We start from the raw sequence: 20,108 nt of genomic DNA, 5'->3' as shown, positions 1-20,108 counted from the left end.
ATGGATTGACCCCCTATAGGAATGTGCGATCATCATGAAACGTTCAGATCACTTACAACTCAATAGATTCTACCTTCTTGTAACTTTTCAGCCTGATTGGACCTTGTTTTCTCACAAATGAACACAGAATGATGTGAAATTGTGCTTCGTGCAACATAATTCTGGGTTCCATTTAAAAACCATAAGTGCTAATGACTCCATTGCTTTTTGTGGTTGTAGGGGCTGTTGATTGGAGTATACTAAAACAAACCTGATCTCTCTAGGACATTCAGAAGCCAAGTTATAAGCCCACAAATGTGTAACTGGACTACTTCTTTAAATTGACACCAGATCCGGTGACCTTTGGGACATGGTTTGACCCCCTTAGGAAAGTGTGATCATCTTGAAACGTTCAGATCACTTACAACTCAATAGATTCGACCTTCTTGTAACGTTTCATGCTGATTGGACCTTGTTTTCACACAAATGGACCCAGAATGATGTGAAATTGTGCTTCATGCAACATAATTCTGGGTGCCATTTAAAAACCATAAGTGCTAATGACTCCATTCCTTTTAGTGGTAATGGGGGCTGCTAATTGGAGTACTCTAAATCAAACCTGACCTCTCTAGGATATTCAGAAGCCAAGTTATAAGCCCACAAAGGTGTAACTGGACTACTTCTTTAAAGTGACACCAGGCCCGGTGACCTTTGGGACATGGTTTGACCCCCAATAGGAATGTGCGATCATCATGAAACGTTCAGATCACTTACAACTCAATAGATTCTACCTTCTTGTAACGTTTCAGCCTGATTGGACCTTGTTTTCACACAAATTGACCCAGAATGATGTGAAATTGTGCTTCGTGCAACATAATTCTGGGTGCTATTTAAAAACCATAAGTGCTAATGACTCCATTCCTTTTTGAGGTTGTAGGGGCTGTTGATTGGAGTACACTAAAACAAACCTGATCTCTCTAGGACATTCAGAAACCAAGTTATAAGCCCTCAAATGTGTAATTGGACTACTTCTTTAAAGTGACACCAGGCCCGGTGACCTTTGGGACATGGTTTGACCCCCTATAGGAATGTGCGATCATCATGAAATGTTCAGATATCTTACAACTCAATAGATTCTACCTTCTTGTAACGTTTCAGCCTGATTGGACCTTGTTTTCACACAAATGAACACAGAATGATGTGAAATTGTGCTTCGTGCAACATAATTCTGGGTGCCATTTAAAAACCATAAGTGCTAATGACTCCATTCCTTTTTGTGGTTGTAGGGGCTGTTGATTGGAGTACACTAAAACAAACCTGATCTCTCTAGAACATTCAGAAACCAAGTTATAAGCCCTAAAAGGTGTAACTGGACTACTTCTTTAAAGAGACACCAGGCCCGGTGACCTTTGGGACATGGTTTGACCCCCTATAGGAATGTGCGATCATCATGAAACGTTCAGATCACTTACAACTCAATAGATTCTACCTTCTTGTAACGTTTCAGCCTGATTGGACCTTGTTTTCACACAAATGCACCCAGAATGACGTGAAATTGTGCTTCGTGCAACATAATTCTGGGTGCCATTTACAAACCATAAGTGCTAATGACTCCATTCTGTTTTGTGGTTGTAGGGGTTGTTGGTTGGAGTACATTAAAACAAACCTGATCTCTCTAGGGCATTCAGAAGCCAAGTTATAAGCCCACAAATCTGTAACTGGACTACTTCTTTAAAGTGACACCAGGCCCAGTGACCTTTGGGACATGGTTTGACCCCCTTAGGAAAGTGCTATCATCATGAAACGTTCAGATCACTTACAACTCGGTATATTCTACCTTCTTGTAATGTTTCAGCCTGATTGGACCTTGTTTTCACACAAATGAACCCAGAATGATGTGAAATTGTGCTTCGTGCAACATAATTCTGGGTGCCATTTAAAAAACATGAGTGCTAATGACTCCATTCCTTTTTGAGGTTGTATGGGCTGTTGATTGGAGTACACTAAAACAAACCTGATCTCTCTAGGACATTCAGAAACCAAGTTATAAGCCCTCAAAGGTGTAATTGGACTACTTCTTTAAAATGACACCAGGCCCGGTGACCTTTGGGACATGGTTTGACCCCCTATAGGAATGTGCGATCATCATGAAACGTTCAGATCACTTACAACTCAATAGATTCTACCTTCTTGTAACTTTTCAGCCTGATTGGACCTTGTTTTCTCACAAATGAACACAGAATGATTTGAAATTGTGCTTCGTGCAACATAATTCTGGGTTCCATTTAAAAACCATAAGTGCTAATGACTCCATTCCTTTTTGAGGTTGTATGGGCTGTTGATTGGAGTACACTAAAACAAACCTGATCTCTCTAGGACATTCAGAAGCCAAGTTATAAGCCCACAAATGTGTAACTGGACTACTTCTTTAAATTGACACCAGATCCGGTGACCTTTGGGACATGGTTTGACCCCCTTAGGAAAGTGCGATCATCTTGAAACGTTCAGATCACTTACAACTCAATAGATTCTACCTTCTTGTAACGTTTCAGCCTGATTGGACCTTGTTTTCACACAAATGGACCCAGAATGATGTGAAATTGTGCTTCATGCAACATAATTCTGGGTGCCATTTAAAAACCATAAGTGCTAATGACTCCATTCCTTTTAGTGGTAATGGGGGCTGCTAATTGGAGTACTCTAAATCAAACCTGACCTCTCTAGGATATTCAGAAGCCAAGTTATAAGCCCACAAAGGTGTAACTGGACTAATTCTTTAAAGTGACACCAGGCCCGGTGACCTTTGGGACATGGTTTGACACCCAATAGGAATGTGCGATCATCATGAAACGTTCAGATCACTTACAACTCAATAGATTCTACCTTATTGTAACGTTTCAGCCTGATTGGACCTTGTTTTCACACAAATGGACCCAGAATGATGTGAAATTGTGCTTCGTGCAATTTAATTCTGGGTGCCATTTAAAAACCATAAGTGCTAATGACTCCATTCCTTTTTGTGGTTGTAGGGGCTGTTGATTGGAGTACACTAAAACAAATCTGATCTCTCTAGAACATTCAGAAACCAAGTTATAAGCCCTAAAAGATGTAACTGGACTACTTCTTTAAAGAGACACCAGGCCCGGTGACCTTTGGGACATGGTTTGACCCCCTATAGGAATGTGCGATCATCATGAAACGTTCAGATCACTTACAACTCAATAGATTCTACCTTCTTGTAACGTTTCAGCCTGATTGGACCTTGTTTTCACACAAATGAACCCAGAATGATGTGAAATTGTGCTTCGTGCAACATAATTCTGGGTGCCATTTAAAAACCATGAGTGCTAATGACTCCATTCCTTTTTGAGGTTGTATGGGCTGTTGATTGGAGTACACTAAAACAAACCTGATCTCTCTAGGACATTCAGAAACCAAGTTATAAGCCCTCAAAGGTGTAATTGGACTACTTCTTTAAAATGAGACCAGGCCCGGTGACCTTTGGGACATGGTTTGACCCCCTATAGGAATGTGCGATCATCATGAAACGTTCAGATCACTTACAACTCAATAGATTCTACCTTCTTGTAACTTTTCAGCCTGATTGGACCTTGTTTTCTCACAAATGAACACAGAATGATGTGAAATTGTGCTTCGTGCAACATAATTCTGGGTTCCATTTAAAAACCATAAGTGCTAATGACTCCATTCCTTTTTGTGGTTGTAGGGGCTGTTGATTGGAGTATACTAAAACAAACCTGATCTCTCTAGGACATTCAGAAGCCAAGTTATAAGCCCACAAATGTGTAACTGGACTACTTCTTTAAATTGACACCAGATCCGGTGACCTTTGGGACATGGTTTGACACCCTTAGGAAAGTGCGATCATCTTGAAACGTTCAGATCACTTACAACTCAATAGATTCTACCTTCTTGTAACGTTTCAGCCTGATTGGACCTTGTTTTCACACAAATGGACCCAGAATGATGTGAAATTGTGCTTCATGCAACATAATTCTGGGTGCCATTTAAAAACCATAAGTGCTAATGACTCCATTCCTTTTAGTGGTAATGGGGGCTGCTAATTGGAGTACTCTAAATCAAACCTGATCTCTCTAGGATATTCAGAAGCCAAGTTATAAGCCCACAAAGGTGTAACTGGACTAATTCTTTAAAGTGACACCAGGCCCGGTGACCTTTGGGACATGGTTTGACCCCCAATAGGAATGTGCGATCATCATGAAACGTTCAGATCACTTACAACTCAATAGATTCTACCTTCTTGTAACGTTTCAGCCTGATTGGACCTTGTTTTCACACAAATTGACCCTGAATGATGTGAAATTGTGCTTCGTGCAACTTAATTCTGGGTGCCATTTAAAAACCATAAGTGCTAATGACTCCATTCCTTTTTGTGGTTGTAGGGGCTGTTGATTGGAGTACACTAAAACAAACCTGATCTCTCTAGGACATTCAGAAGCCAAGTTATAAGCCCACAAATGTGTAACTGGACTACTTCTTTAAATTGACACCAGATCCGGTGACCTTTGGGACATGGTTTGACCCCCTTAGGAAAGTGCAATCATCTTGAAACGTTCAGATAACTTACAACTCAATAGATTCTACCTTCTTGTAACGTTTCAGCCTGATTGGACCTTGTTTTCACACAAATGGACCCAGAATGATGTGAAATTGTGCTTCATGCAACATAATTCTGGGTGCCATTTAAAAACCATAAGTGCTAATGACTCCATTCCTTTTAGTGGTAATGGGGGCTGCTAATTGGAGTACTCTAAAACAAACCTGACCTCTCTAGGACATTCAGAAGCCAAGTTATAAGCCCACAAAGGTGTAACTGGACTACTTCTTTAAAGTGACACCAGGCCCGGTGACCTTTGGGACATGGTTTGACCCCCTATAGGAATGTGCGATCGTCATGAAACGTTCAGATGACTTACAACTCAATAGATTCTACCTTCTTGTAACGTTTCAGCCTGATTGGACCTTGTTTTCACACAAATTGACCCAGAATGATGTGAAATTGTGCTTCGTGCAACTTAATTCTGGGTGCCATTTAAAAACCATAAGTGCTAATGACTCCATTCCTTTTTGAGGTTGTAGGGGTTGTTGATTGGAGTACACTAAAAAAAAACCTGATCTCTCTAGGACATTCAGAAACCAAGTTATAAGCCCTCAAAGGTGTAATTGGACTACTTCTTTAAATTGACACCAGATCCGGTGACCTTTGGGACATTGTTTGACCCCCTTAGGAAAGTGCGATCATCTTGAAACGTTCAGATAACTTACAACTCAATAGATTCTACCGTCTTGTAACGTTTCAGCCTGATTGGACCTTGTTTTCACACAAATGGACCCAGAATGATGTGAAATTGTGCTTCATGCAACATAATTCTGGGTGTCATTTAAAAACCATAAGTGCTAATGACTCCATTCCTTTTAGTGGTAATGGGGGCTGCTAATTGGAGTACTCTAAAACAAACCTGACCTCTCTAGGATATTCAGATGCCAAGTTATAAGCCCACAAAGGTGTAACTGGACTACTTCTTTAAAGTGACACCAGGCCCGGTGACCTTTGGGACATGGTTTGACCCCCAATAGGAATGTGCGATCATCATGAAACGTTCAGATCACTTACAACTCAATAGATTCTACCTTCTTGTAACGTTTCAGCCTGATTGGACCTTGTTTTCACACAAATGGACCCAGAATGATGTGAAATTGTGCTTCGTGCAATTTAATTCTGGGTGCCATTTAAAAACCATAAGTGCTAATGACTCCATTCCTTTTTGTGGTTGTAGGGGCTGTTGATTGGAGTACACTAAAACAAACCTGATCTCTCTAGAACATTCAGAAACCAAGTTATAAGCCCTAAAAGGTGTAACTAGACTACTTCTTTAAAGAGACACCAGGCCCGGTGACCTTTGGGACATGGTTTGACCCCCTATAGGAATGTGCGATCATCATGAAACGTTCAGATCACTTACAACTTAATAGACTCTACCTTCTTGTAACGTTTCAGCCTGATTGGACCTTGTTTTCACACAAATGGACCCAGAATGACGTGAAATTGTGCTTCGTGCAACATAATTCTGGGTGCCATTTACAAACCATAAGTGCTAATGACTCCATTCTTTTTTGTGGTTGTAGGGGTTGTTGGTTGGAGTACATTAAAACAAACCTGATCTCTCTAGGGCATTCAGAAGCCAAGTTATAAGCCCACAAATGTGTAACTGGACTACTTCTTTAAAGTGACACCAGGCCCAGTGACCTTTGGGACATGGTTTGACCCCCTTAGGAAAGTGCTATCATCATGAAACGTTCAGATCACTTACAACTCAATATATTCTACCTTCCTGCAATGTTTCAGCCTGATTGGACCTTGTTTTCACACAAATGAACCCAGAATGATGTGAAATTGTGCTTCGTGCAACACAATTCTGGGTGCCATTTAAAAACCATGAGTGCTAATGACTCCATTCCTTTTTGAGGTTGTATGGGCTGTTGATTGGAGTACACTAAAACAAACCTGATCTCTCTAGGACATTCAGAAACCAAGTTATAAGCCCTCAAAGGTGTAATTGGACTACTTCTTTAAAATGAGACCAGGCCCGGTGACCTTTGGGACATGGATTGACCCCCTATAGGAATGTGCGATCATCATGAAACGTTCAGATCACTTACAACTCAATAGATTCTACCTTCTTGTAACTTTTCAGCCTGATTGGACCTTGTTTTCTCACAAATGAACACAGAATGATGTGAAATTGTGCTTCGTGCAACATAATTCTGGGTTCCATTTAAAAACCATAAGTGCTAATGACTCCATTGCTTTTTGTGGTTGTAGGGGCTGTTGATTGGAGTATACTAAAACAAACCTGATCTCTCTAGGACATTCAGAAGCCAAGTTATAAGCCCACAAATGTGTAACTGGACTACTTCTTTAAATTGACACCAGATCCGGTGACCTTTGGGACATGGTTTGACCCCCTTAGGAAAGTGCGATCATCTTGAAACGTTCAGATCACTTACAACTCAATAGATTCTACCTTCTTGTAACGTTTCATGCTGATTGGACCTTGTTTTCACACAAATGGACCCAGAATGATGTGAAATTGTGCTTCATGCAACATAATTCTGGGTGCCATTTAAAAACCATAAGTGCTAATGACTCCATTCCTTTTAGTGGTAATGGGGGCTGCTAATTGGAGTACTCTAAATCAAACCTGACCTCTCTAGGATATTCAGAAGCCAAGTTATAAGCCCACAAAGGTGTAACTGGACTACTTCTTTAAAGTGACACCAGGCCCGGTGACCTTTGGGACATGGTTTGACCCCCAATAGGAATGTGCGATCATCATGAAACGTTCAGATCACTTACAACTCAATAGATTCTACCTTATTGTAACGTTTCAGCCTGATTGGACCTTGTTTTCACACAAATTGACCCAGAATGATGTGAAATTGTGCTTCGTGCAACATAATTCTGGGTGCTATTTAAAAACCATAAGTGCTAATGACTCCATTCCTTTTTGAGGTTGTAGGGGCTGTTGATTGGAGTACACTAAAACAAACCTGATCTCTCTAGGACATTCAGAAACCAAGTTATAAGCCCTCAAATGTGTAATTGGACTACTTCTTTAAAGTGACACCAGGCCCGGTGACCTTTGGGACATGGTTTGACCCCCTATAGGAATGTGCGATCATCATGAAATGTTCAGATATCTTACAACTCAATAGATTCTACCTTCTTGTAACGTTTCAGCCTGATTGGACCTTGTTTTCACACAAATGAACACAGAATGATGTGAAATTGTGCTTCGTGCAACATAATTCTGGGTGCCATTTAAAAACCATAAGTGCTAATGACTCCATTCCTTTTTGTGGTTGTAGGGGCTGTTGATTGGAGTACTCTAAAACAAATCTGATCTCTCTAGGACATTCAGAAGCCAAGTTATAAGCCCACAAATGTGTAACTGGACTACTTCTTTAAATTGACACCAGATCCGGTGACCTTTGGGACATGGTTTGACCCCCTTAGGAAAGTGCAATCATCTTGAAACGTTCAGATAACTTACAACTCAATAGATTCTACCTTCTTGTAACGTTTCAGCCTGATTGGACCTTGTTTTCACACAAATGGACCCAGAATGATGTGACATTGTGCTTCATGCAACATAATTCTGGGTGCCATTTAAAAACCATAAGTGCTAATGACTCCATTCCTTTTAGTGGTAATGGGGGCTGCTAATTGGAGTACTCTAAAACAAACCTGACCTCTCTAGGATATTCAGATGCCAAGTTATAAGCCCACAAAGGTGTAACTGGACTACTTCTTTAAAGTGACACCAGGCCCGGTGACCTTTGGGACATGGTTTGACCCCCAATAGGAATGTGCGATCATCATGAAACGTTCAGATCACTTACAACTCAATAGATTCTACCTTCTTGTAACGTTTCAGCCTGATTGGACCTTGTTTTCACACAAATGGACCCAGAATGATGTGAAATTGTGCTTCGTGCAATTTAATTCTGGGTGCCATTTAAAAACCATAAGTGCTAATGACTCCATTCCTTTTTGTGGTTGTAGGGGCTGTTGATTGGAGTACACTAAAACAAACCTGATCTCTCTAGAACATTCAGAAACCAAGTTATAAGCCCTAAAAGGTGTAACTAGACTACTTCTTTAAAGAGACACCAGGCCCGGTGACCTTTGGGACATGGTTTGACCCCCTATAGGAATGTGCGATCATCATGAAACGTTCAGATCACTTACAACTTAATAGACTCTACCTTCTTGTAACGTTTCAGCCTGATTGGACCTTGTTTTCACACAAATGGACCCAGAATGACGTGAAATTGTGCTTCGTGCAACATAATTCTGGGTGCCATTTACAAACCATAAGTGCTAATGACTCCATTCTTTTTTGTGGTTGTAGGGGTTGTTGGTTGGAGTACATTAAAACAAACCTGATCTCTCTAGGGCATTCAGAAGCCAAGTTATAAGCCCACAAATGTGTAACTGGACTACTTCTTTAAAGTGACACCAGGCCCAGTGACCTTTGGGACATGGTTTGACCCCCTTAGGAAAGTGCTATCATCATGAAACGTTCAGATCACTTACAACTCAATATATTCTACCTTCCTGCAATGTTTCAGCCTGATTGGACCTTGTTTTCACACAAATGAACCCAGAATGATGTGAAATTGTGCTTCGTGCAACACAATTCTGGGTGCCATTTAAAAACCATGAGTGCTAATGACTCCATTCCTTTTTGAGGTTGTATGGGCTGTTGATTGGAGTACACTAAAACAAACCTGATCTCTCTAGGACATTCAGAAACCAAGTTATAAGCCCTCAAAGGTGTAATTGGACTACTTCTTTAAAATGAGACCAGGCCCGGTGACCTTTGGGACATGGATTGACCCCCTATAGGAATGTGCGATCATCATGAAACGTTCAGATCACTTACAACTCAATAGATTCTACCTTCTTGTAACTTTTCAGCCTGATTGGACCTTGTTTTCTCACAAATGAACACAGAATGATGTGAAATTGTGCTTCGTGCAACATAATTCTGGGTTCCATTTAAAAACCATAAGTGCTAATGACTCCATTGCTTTTTGTGGTTGTAGGGGCTGTTGATTGGAGTATACTAAAACAAACCTGATCTCTCTAGGACATTCAGAAGCCAAGTTATAAGCCCACAAATGTGTAACTGGACTACTTCTTTAAATTGACACCAGATCCGGTGACCTTTGGGACATGGTTTGACCCCCTTAGGAAAGTGCGATCATCTTGAAACGTTCAGATCACTTACAACTCAATAGATTCTACCTTCTTGTAACGTTTCATGCTGATTGGACCTTGTTTTCACACAAATGGACCCAGAATGATGTGAAATTGTGCTTCATGCAACATAATTCTGGGTGCCATTTAAAAACCATAAGTGCTAATGACTCCATTCCTTTTAGTGGTAATGGGGGCTGCTAATTGGAGTACTCTAAATCAAACCTGACCTCTCTAGGATATTCAGAAGCCAAGTTATAAGCCCACAAAGGTGTAACTGGACTACTTCTTTAAAGTGACACCAGGCCCGGTGACCTTTGGGACATGGTTTGACCCCCAATAGGAATGTGCGATCATCATGAAACGTTCAGATCACTTACAACTCAATAGATTCTACCTTATTGTAACGTTTCAGCCTGATTGGACCTTGTTTTCACACAAATTGACCCAGAATGATGTGAAATTGTGCTTCGTGCAACATAATTCTGGGTGCTATTTAAAAACCATAAGTGCTAATGACTCCATTCCTTTTTGAGGTTGTAGGGGCTGTTGATTGGAGTACACTAAAACAAACCTGATCTCTCTAGGACATTCAGAAACCAAGTTATAAGCCCTCAAATGTGTAATTGGACTACTTCTTTAAAGTGACACCAGGCCCGGTGACCTTTGGGACATGGTTTGACCCCCTATAGGAATGTGCGATCATCATGAAATGTTCAGATATCTTACAACTCAATAGATTCTACCTTCTTGTAACGTTTCAGCCTGATTGGACCTTGTTTTCACACAAATGAACACAGAATGATGTGAAATTGTGCTTCGTGCAACATAATTCTGGGTGCCATTTAAAAACCATAAGTGCTAATGACTCCATTCCTTTTTGTGGTTGTAGGGGCTGTTGATTGGAGTACTCTAAAACAAATCTGATCTCTCTAGGACATTCAGAAGCCAAGTTATAAGCCCACAAATGTGTAACTGGACTACTTCTTTAAATTGACACCAGATCCGGTGACCTTTGGGACATGGTTTGACCCCCTTAGGAAAGTGCAATCATCTTGAAACGTTCAGATAACTTACAACTCAATAGATTCTACCTTCTTGTAACGTTTCAGCCTGATTGGACCTTGTTTTCACACAAATGGACCCAGAATGATGTGACATTGTGCTTCATGCAACATAATTCTGGGTGCCATTTAAAAACCATAAGTGCTAATGACTCCATTCCTTTTAGTGGTAATGGGGGCTGCTAATTGGAGTACTCTAAAACAAACCTGACCTCTCTAGGACATTCAGAAGCCAAGTTATAAGCCCACAAAGGTGTAACTGGACTACTTCTTTAAAGTGACACCAGGCCCGGTGACCTTTGGGACATGGTTTGACCCCCTATAGGAATGTGCGATCATCATGAAACGTTCAGATGACTTACAACTCAATAGATTCTACCTTCTTGTAACGTTTCAGCCTGATTGGACCTTGTTTTCACACAAATTGACCCAGAATGATGTGAAATTGTGCTTCGTGCAACTTAATTCTGGCTGCCATTTAAAAACCATAAGTGCTATTGACTCCATTCCTTTTTGAGGTTGTAGGGGTTGTTGATTGGAGTACACTAAAACAAACCTGATCTCTCTAGGACATTCAGAAACCAAGTTATAAGCCCTCAAAGGTGTAATTGGACTACTTCTTTAAAGTGACACCAGGCCCGGTGACCTTTGGGACATGGTTTGACCCCCTATAGGAATGTGCGATCATCATGAAACGTTCAGATCACTTACAACTCAATAGATTCTACCTTCTTGTAACGTTTCAGCCTGATTGGACCTTGTTTTCACACAAATGGACCCAGAATGATGTGAAATTGTGCTTCGTGCAACATAATTCTGGGTGCCATTTACAAACCATAAGTGCTAATGACTCCATTCCTTTTTGTGGTTGTAGGGGCTGTTGGTTGGAGTACATTAAAACAAACCTGATCTCTCTAGGACATTCAGAAACCAAGTTATAAGCCCTCAAAGGTGTAATTGGACTACTTCTTTAAAGTGAAACCAGGCCCGGGACCTTTGGAACATGGTTTGACCCCCTATAGGAATGTACGATCATCATGAAACGTTCAGATCACTTACAACTCAATAGATTCTACCTTCTTGTAACTTTTCAGCCTGATTGGACCTTGTTTTCTCACAAATGAACACAGAATGATGTAAAATTGTGCTTCGTGCAACATAATTCTGGGTTCCATTTAAAAACCATAAGTGCTAATGACTCCATTCCTTTTTGTGGTTGTAGGGGCTGTTGATTGGAGTATACTAAAACAACCCTGATCTCTCTAGGACATTCAGAAGCCAAGTTATAAGCCCACAAATGTGTAACTGGACTACTTCTTTAAATTGACACCAGATCCGGTGACCTTTGGGACATGGTTTGACCCCCTTAGGAAAGTGCGATCATCTTGAAACGTTCAGATCACTTACAACTCAATAGATTCTACCTTCTTGTAACGTTTCAGCCTGATTGGACCTTGTTTTCACACAAATGGACCCAGAATGATGTGAAATTGTGCTTCATGCAACATAATTCTGGGTGCCATTTAAAAACCATAAGTGCTAATGACTCCATTCCTTTTTGAGGTTGTAGGGGTTGTTGATTGGAGTACACTAAAACAAACCTGATCTCTCTAGGACATTCAGAAACCAAGTTATAAGCCCTCAAAGGTGTAATTGGACTACTTCTTTAAAGTGACACCAGGCCCGGTGACCTTTGGGACATGGTTTGACCCCCAATAGGAATGTGCGATCATCATGAAACGTTCAGATCACTTACAACTCAATAGATTCTACCTTCTTGTAACGTTTCAGCCTGATTGGACCTTGTTTTCACACAAATGGACCCAGAATGATGTGAAATTGTGCTTCGTGCAACATAATTCTGGGTGCCATTTACAAACCATAAGTGCTAATGACTCCATTCCTTTTTGTGGTTGTAGGGGCTGTTGGTTGGAGTACTTTAAAACAAACCTGATCTCTCTAGGACATTCAGAAGCCAAGTTATAAGCCCTCAAAGGTGTAATTGGACTACTTCTTTAAAGTGACACCAGGCCCGGTGACCTTTGGAACATGGTTTGACCCCCAATAGGAATGTGTGATCATCATGAAACGTTCAGATCACTTACAACTCAATATATTCTACCTTCTTGTAACGTTTCAGCCTGATTGGACCTTGTTTTCACACAAATGAACCCAGAATGATGTGAAATTGTGCTTCGTGCAACATAATTCTGGGTGCCATTTAAAAACCATAAGTGCTAATGACTCCATTCCTTTTTGTGGCTGTAGGGGCTGTTGATTGAAGTATACTAAAACAAACCTGATCTCTCTAGGACATTCAGAAGCCAAGTTATAAGCCCACAAAGGTGTAACTGGACTACTTCTTTAAATTGACACCAGATCCGGTGACCTTTGGGACATGGTTTGACCCCCTTAGGAAAGTGCGATCATCTTGAAACGTTCAGATAACTTACAACTCAATAGATTCTACCTTCTTGTAACGTTTCAGCCTGATTGGACCTTGTTTTCACACAAATGGACCCAGAATGATGTGAAATTGTGCTTCGTGCAACATAATTCTGGGTGCCATTTACAAACCATAAGTGCTAATGACTCCATTCTTTTTTGTCGTTGTAGTGGTTGTTGGTTGGAGTACATTAAAACAAACCTGATCTCTCTAGGGCATTCAGAAGCCAAGTTATAAGCCCACAAATGTGTAACTGGACTACTTCTTTAAAGTGACTCCAGGCCCAGTGACCTTTGGGACATGGTTTGACCCCCTTAGGAAAGTGCTATCATCATGAAACGTTCAGATCACTTACAACTCAATAGATTCTACCTTCCTGTAATGTTTCAGCCTGATTGGACCTTGTTTTCACACAAATGAACCCAGAATGATGTGAAATTGTGCTTCGTGCAACATAATTCTGGGTGCCATTTAAAAACCACAAGTGCTAATGACTCCATTCCTTTTTGTGGTTGTAGGGGCTGTTGATTGGAGTATACTAAAACAAACCTGATCTCTCTAGGACATTCAGAAGCCAAGTTATAAGCCCACAAATGTGTAACTGGACTACTTATTTAAATTGACACCAGATCCGGTGACCTTTGGGACATGGTTTGACCCCCTTAGGAAAGTGCGATCATCTTGAAACGTTCAGATCACTTACAACTCAATAGATTCTAACTTCTTGTAACGTTTCAGCCTGATTCGACCTTGTTTTCACACAAATGGACCCAGAATGATGTGAAATTGTGCTTCATGCAACATAATTCTGGGTGCCATTTAAAAACCATAAGTGCTAATGACTCCATTCCTTTTAGTGGTAATGGGGGCTGCTAATTGGAGTACTCTAAAACAAACCTGACCTCTCTAGGATATTCAGAAGCCAAGTTATAAGCCCACAAAGGTGTAACTGGACTAATTCTTTAAAGTGACACCAGGCCCGGTGACCTTTGGGGCATGGTTTGACCCCCAATAGGAATGTGCGATCATCATGAAACGCTCAGATCACTTACAACTCAATAGATTCTACCTTCTTGTAACGTTTCAGCCTGATTGGACCTTGTTTTCACACAAATCGACCCAGAATGATGTGAAATTGTGCTTCGTGCAACTTAATTCTGGGTGCCATTTAAAAACCATAAGTGCTAATGACTCCATTCCTTTTTGAGGTTGTAGGGGCTGTTGATTGGAGTACACTAAAACAAACCTGATCTCTCTAGGACATTCAGAAACCAAGTTATAAGCCCTCAAAGGTGTAATTGGACTACTTCTTTAAAGTGACACCAGGCCCGGTGACCTTTGGGACATGGTTTGACCCCCTATAGGAATGTGCGATCATCATGAAACGTTCAGATCACTTACAACTCAATATATTCTACCTTCTTGTAACGTTTCAGCCTGATTGGACCTTGTTTTCACACAAATGAACACAGAATGATGTGAAATTGTGCTTCGTGCAACATAATTCTGGGTGCCATTTAAAAACCATAAGTGCTAATGACTCCATTCCTTTTTGTGGTTGTAGGGGCTGTTGGTTGGAGTACATTAAAACAAACATGATCTCTCTAGGACATTCAGAAGCCAAGTTATAAGCCCACAAATATGTAACTGGACTACTTCTTTAAATTGACACCAGATCCGGTGACCTTTTGGACATAGTTTGACCCCCTTAGGAAAGTGCGATCATCTTGAAACGTTCAGATCACTTACAACTCAATAGATTCTACCTTCTTGTAATGTTTCAGCCTGATTGGACCTTGTTTTCACACAAATGGACCCAGAATGATGTGAAATTGTGCTTCGTGCAACAAAATTCTGGGTGCCATTTAAAAACCATAAGTGCTAATGACTCCATTCCTTTTTGTGGTTGTAGGGGCTGTTGATTGGAGTACATTAAAACAAACCTGATCTCTCTAGGACATTCAGAAGCCAAGTTATAAGCCCACAAATGTGTAACTGGACTACTTCTTTAAATTTACACCAGATCCGGTGACCTTTGGGACAGGGTTTGACCCCCTTAGGAAAGTGCTATCATCATGAAACGTTCAGATAACTTACAACTCAATAGATTCTACCTTCCTGTAACGTTTCAGTCTGATTGGACCTTGTTTTCACACAAATGAACCCAGAATGATGTGAAATTGTGCTTCGTGCAACATAATTCTGGGTGCCATTTACAAACCATACGTGCTAATGACTCCATTCCTTTTAGTGGTAATGGGGGCTGTTAATTGGAGTACTCTAAAACAAACCTGACCTCTCTAGGATATTCATAAGCCAAGTTATAAGCCCACAAAGGTGTAACTGGACTACTTCTTTAAAGTGACACCAGGCCCGGTGACCTTTGGAACATTGTTTGACCCCCAATAGGAATGTGCGATCATCATGAAACGTTCAGATCACTTACAACTCAATAGATTCTACCTTCTTGTAACGTTTAAGCCTGATTGGACCTTGTTTTCACACAAATGGACCCAGAATGATGTGAAATTGTGCTTCGTGCAACATAATTCTGGGTGCCATTTACAAACCATAAGTGCTAATGACTCAATTCCCTTTTGTGGTTGTAGGGGCTGTTGATTGGAGTACATTAAAAAAACCTGATCTCTCTAGGACATTCAGAAGCCAAGTTATAAGCCCACAAATGTGTAACTGGACTACTTCTTTAAATTTACACCAGATCCGGTGACATTTGGGACATGGTTTGACCCCCTTAGGAAAGTGCTATCATCATGAAATGTTCAGATAACTTACAAGTCAATAGATTCTACCTTCCTGTAACGTTTCAGCCTGATTGGACCTTGTTTTCACACAAATGGACCCAGAATGATGTGAAATTGTGCTTCATGCAACATAATTCTGGGTGCCATTTACAAACCATAAGTGCTAATGACTCCATTCCTTTTTGTGGTTGTAGGGGCTGTTGATTGGAGTACATTAAAACAAACCTGATCTCTCTAGGACATTCAGAAGCCAAGTTATAAGCCCACAAATGTGTAAATGGACAACTTCTTTAAATTGACACCAGATCCGGTGACCTTTGGGAAATGGTTTGATCCCCTTAGGAAAGTACTATCATCATGGAACGTTCAGATCACTTACAACTCAATAGATTCTACCTTCCTGTAACGTTTCAGCTTGATTGGACCTTGTTTTCACACAAATGAACCCAGAATGATGTGAAATTGTGCTTCGTGCAACATAATTCTGGGTGCCATTTAAAAACCATAAGTGCTAATGACTCCATTCCTTTTTGTGGTTGTAGGGGCTGTTGATTGGAGTCTACTAAAACAAACCTGATCTCTCTAGGACATTCAGAAGCCAAGTTATAAGCCCACAAAGATGTAACTGGACTTTTTCTTTAAATTGACACCAGATCTGGTGACCTTTGGGACATGGTTTGACCCCCTATAGGAATGTGCGATTATCATGAAACGTTCAGATCACTTACAACTCAATAGATTCTACCTTCTTGTAACGTTTCAGCCTGATTGGACCTTGTTTTCACACAAATGGACCCAGAATGATGTGAAATTGTGCTTCGTGCAACATAATTCTGGGTGCCATTTACAAACCATATGTGCTAATGACTCCATTCCTTTTAGTGGTAATGGGGGCTGTTAATTGGAGTACTCTAAAACAAACCTGACCTCTCTAGGATATTCAGAAGCCAAGTTATAAGCCCACAAAGGTGTAACTGGACTACTTCTTTAAATTGATACCAGATCCGGTGACCTTTGGGACATGGTTTGACCCCTTTAGGAAAGTGCTATCATCATGAAACGTTCAGATCACTTACAACTCAATAGATTCTACCTTCCTGTAACATTTCTGCCTGATTGGACCTTATTTTCACACAAATGAACCCAGAATGATGTGAAATTGTGCTTCGTGCAACATAATTCTGGGTGCCATTTACAAACCATATGTGCTAATGACTCCATTCCTTTTAGTGGTAATGGGGGCTGTTAATTGGAGTACTCTAAAACAAACCTGACCTCTCTAGGACATTCAGAAGCCAAGTTATAAGCCCACAAAGGTGTAACTGGACTACTTCTTTAAATTGACACCAGATCCAGTGACCTTTGGAACATGGTTTGACCCCAATATGAATGTGCGATCATCCTGAAACGTTCAGATCACTTACAACTCAATAGATTCTACCTTCTTGTAACGTTACAGCCTGATTGGACCTTGTTTTCACACAAATGGACCCAGAATGATGTGAAATTATGCTTCGTGCAACATAATTCTGGGTGCCATTTACAAACCATAAGTGCTAATGACTCCATTCCTTTTTGTGGTTGTAGGGGCTGTTGATTGGAGTACATTAAAACAAACCTGATCTCTCTAGGATATTCAGAAGCCAAGTTATAAGCCCACAAATGTGTAACTGGACTACTTCTTTAAATTGACACCAGATCCGGTGACCTTTGGGACAGGGTTTGACCCCCTTAGGAAAGTGCTATCATCATGAAACGTTCAGATAACTTACAACTCAATAGATTCTACCTTCCTGTAACGTTTCAGTCTGATTGGACCTTGTTTTCACACAAATGAACCCAGAATGATGTGAAATTGTGCTTCGTGCAACATAATTCTGGGTGCCATTTACAAACCATACGTGCTAATGACTCCATTCCTTTTAGTGGTAATGGGGGCTGTTAATTGGAGTACTCTAAAACAAACCTGACCTCTCTAGGATATTCAGAAGCCAAGTTATAAGCCCACAAAGGTGTAACTGGACTACTTCTTTAAAGTGACACCAGGCCCGGTGACCTTTGGAACATTGTTTGACCCCCAATAGGAATGTGCGATCATCATGAAACGTTCAGATCACTTACAACTCAATAGATTCTACCTTCTTGTAACGTTTAAGCCTGATTGGACCTTGTTTTCACACAAATGGACCCAGAATGATGTGAAATTGTGCTTCGTGCAACATAATTCTGGGTGCCATTTACAAACCATAAGTGCTAATGACTCAATTCCCTTTTGTGGTTGTAGGGGCTGTTGATTGGAGTACATTAAAAAAACCTGATCTCTCTAGGACATTCAGAAGCCAAGTTATAAGCCCACAAATGTGTAACTGGACTACTTCTTTAAATTTACACCAGATCCGGTGACATTTGGGACATGGTTTGACCCCCTTAGGAAAGTGCTATCATCATGAAATGTTCAGATAACTTACAAGTCAATAGATTCTACCTTCCTGTAACGTTTCAGCCTGATTGGACCTTGTTTTCACACAAATGGACCCAGAATGATGTGAAATTGTGCTTCATGCAACATAATTCTGGGTGCCATTTACAAACCATAAGTGCTAATGACTCCATTCCTTTTTGTGGTTGTAGGGGCTGTTGATTGGAGTACATTAAAACAAACCTGATCTCTCTAGGACATTCAGAAGCCAAGTTATAAGCCCACAAATGTGTAAATGGACAACTTCTTTAAATTGACACCAGATCCGGTGACCTTTGGGAAATGGTTTGATCCCCTTAGGAAAGTACTATCATCATGGAACGTTCAGATCACTTACAACTCAATAGATTCTACCTTCCTGTAACGTTTCAGCTTGATTGGACCTTGTTTTCACACAAATGAACCCAGAATGATGTGAAATTGTGCTTCATGCAACATAATTCTGGGTGCCATTTAAAAACCATAAGTGCTAATGACTCCATTCCTTTTTGTGGTTGTAGGGGCTGTTGATTGGAGTCTACTAAAACAAACCTGATCTCTCTAGGACATTCAGAAGCCAAGTTATAAGCCCACAAAGATGTAACTGGACTTTTTCTTTAAATTGACACCAGATCCGGTGACCTTTGGGACATGGTTTGACCCCCTATAGGAATGTGCGATTATCATGAAACGTTCAGATCACTTACAACTCAATAGATTCTACCTTCTTGTAACGTTTCAGCCTGATTGGACCTTGTTTTCACACAAATGGACCCAGAATGATGTGAAATTGTGCTTCGTGCAACATATATCTGGGTGCCATTTACAAACCATATGTGCTAATGACTCCATTCCTTTTAGTGGTAATGGGGGCTGTTAATTGGAGTACTCTAAAACAAACCTGACCTCTCTAGGATATTCAGAAGCCAAGTTATAAGCCCACAAAGGTGTAACTGGACTACTTCTTTAAATTGACACCAGATCCGGTGACCTTTGGGACATGGTTTGACCCCTTTAGGAAAGTGCTATCATCATGAAACGTTCAGATCACTTACAACTCAATAGATTCTACCTTCCTGTAACATTTCTGCCTGATTGGACCTTGTTTTCACACAAATGAACCCAGAATGATGTGAAATTGTGCTTCGTGCAACATAATTCTGGGTGCCATTTACAAACCATATGTGCTAATGACTCCATTCCTTTTAGTGGTAATGGGGGCTGTTAATTGGAGTACTCTAAAACAAACCTGACCTCTCTAGGATATTCAGAAGCCAAGTTATAAGCCCACAAAGGTGTAACTGGACTACTTCTTTAAATTGACACCAGATCCAGTGACCTTTGGAACATGGTTTGACCCCAATATGAATGTGCGATCATCCTGAAACGTTCAGATCACTTACAACTCAATAGATTCTACCTTCTTGTAACGTTTCAGCCTGATTGGACCTTGTTTTCACACAAATGGACCCAGAATGATGTGAAATTATGCTTCGTGCAACATAATTCTGGGTGCCATTTACAAACCATAAGTGCTAATGACTCCATTCCTTTTTGTGGTTGTAGGGGCTGTTGATTGGAGTATGCTAAA

Source organism: Nothobranchius furzeri, chromosome 8 (assembly GCF_043380555.1).
Source record: "Nothobranchius furzeri strain GRZ-AD chromosome 8, NfurGRZ-RIMD1, whole genome shotgun sequence".
Taxonomy (NCBI): domain Eukaryota; kingdom Metazoa; phylum Chordata; class Actinopteri; order Cyprinodontiformes; family Nothobranchiidae; genus Nothobranchius; species Nothobranchius furzeri.
Note: the sequence above shows the minus strand (reverse complement) of the source record.